Here is a 1,382-nt window from a genome sequence, read left to right on the forward strand (position 1 = left end):
TACTTGTTCCTTGCCAAGTACTGATAACATTAGCATGAAATTCAGAGGCATAATCTTCTTTGAACTAATGGAGATTGATTGATTTTGGAGCTGTGACAATCCTTCCACTATTGTCCAGATTGATCAGAATGATGTCAAGAATATCCAGATATGTCTGGTCTTGCCAATTCATGATCTTCTCTCCTTGTGATTCGAGTGATTTCTTTGAATCTAATCATCTCAATCTGTTCCTTGCCAAGTGTTGAAGATATAGATGTAAAATTCAGAAGCTAAAACTTCTTTTAACTAGTGGAGATTGATTGGTTTTGGAGCTGTGATGATCATTCTGAAACTGTAGAACATTCTCCATTTTCTAGATTTTATTAAGAATGTTCTCAATTCTTGTATGTTCAGTTTCTTGCCTTTTTATGTTGATTTCTTTGCTTTGTTTAAATCCTATCTTTGAATTAATACACTCAAAAGCACACGTTAAATTAACATAACATTTAGAATCATAATTAACATTCTTAATTAACTTTTTGTTTGTTTTCATCAAAACACTAAATTGAGATTTTGTCTCAACAATCTCCCCCTTTTTGATGATGACAAACATGTTAATTTAGATTTTAATTCTGATTCTAATTTTAATCAAAGAGAGCTTAAAAACTCCCCCTCAGAATATGCTTCAGATTTTTGAATTAACATAAAATCTAAACATAAAATCTAAAATAATTATCCCCCTTTGTCAACACAAAAAGATTGGGGAATACAAAGGAAATGTATACTACACATAGAAAACAATGAGTAGATTACAGTTTTAGGAAAAATAACATTTTCTAAAAACTCCCCCTTAATATATTGAAATTGATATCCTTTAAAATTTCAAAATCCCAAAACACAAGCAAGATGTCTCTTTGCTCTTTTGTCTTCTTTCGCAACATACAACATTTTAATTTGAACACGATAATGAGCGCAAGGGAAGCAAAATGAATGTGATATCATGTCAAGTATAAATCTCTCTTTACAAAACATTTTTATGCTAAAAAAGTTTGTATTTATAAAAAACAATCAAAGAGATTTGTTCACATAAAAAATGAATTTAAGGACATCAAAAGGAAAATTTGTAGAAAATGATTTGAGTTACATGAATGAATTAAATAGTAATCATGATCAGAATATACCTTGATAAGATCCAAAGAAGCACTTGAATTAGATAAGAGGACAATGTGAATATGTGCTTCTTCTAAAGGACCACCATTCAAACTTGTTACTATTCCTTTGATCTGATGGCTGACTTTCATCAAGACTCTAATAGTAGTAACTTTGGCACCATATCCTTCCAATTTAGTTCTTCCAATAATTTGATCATGAGATGTTTTTGGAGGAAATGTCAATAATGAGAT

This window comes from Cicer arietinum, chromosome 2, assembly GCF_000331145.2.
Source record: "Cicer arietinum cultivar CDC Frontier isolate Library 1 chromosome 2, Cicar.CDCFrontier_v2.0, whole genome shotgun sequence".
NCBI classification, from domain to species: Eukaryota; Viridiplantae; Streptophyta; class Magnoliopsida; order Fabales; family Fabaceae; genus Cicer; species Cicer arietinum.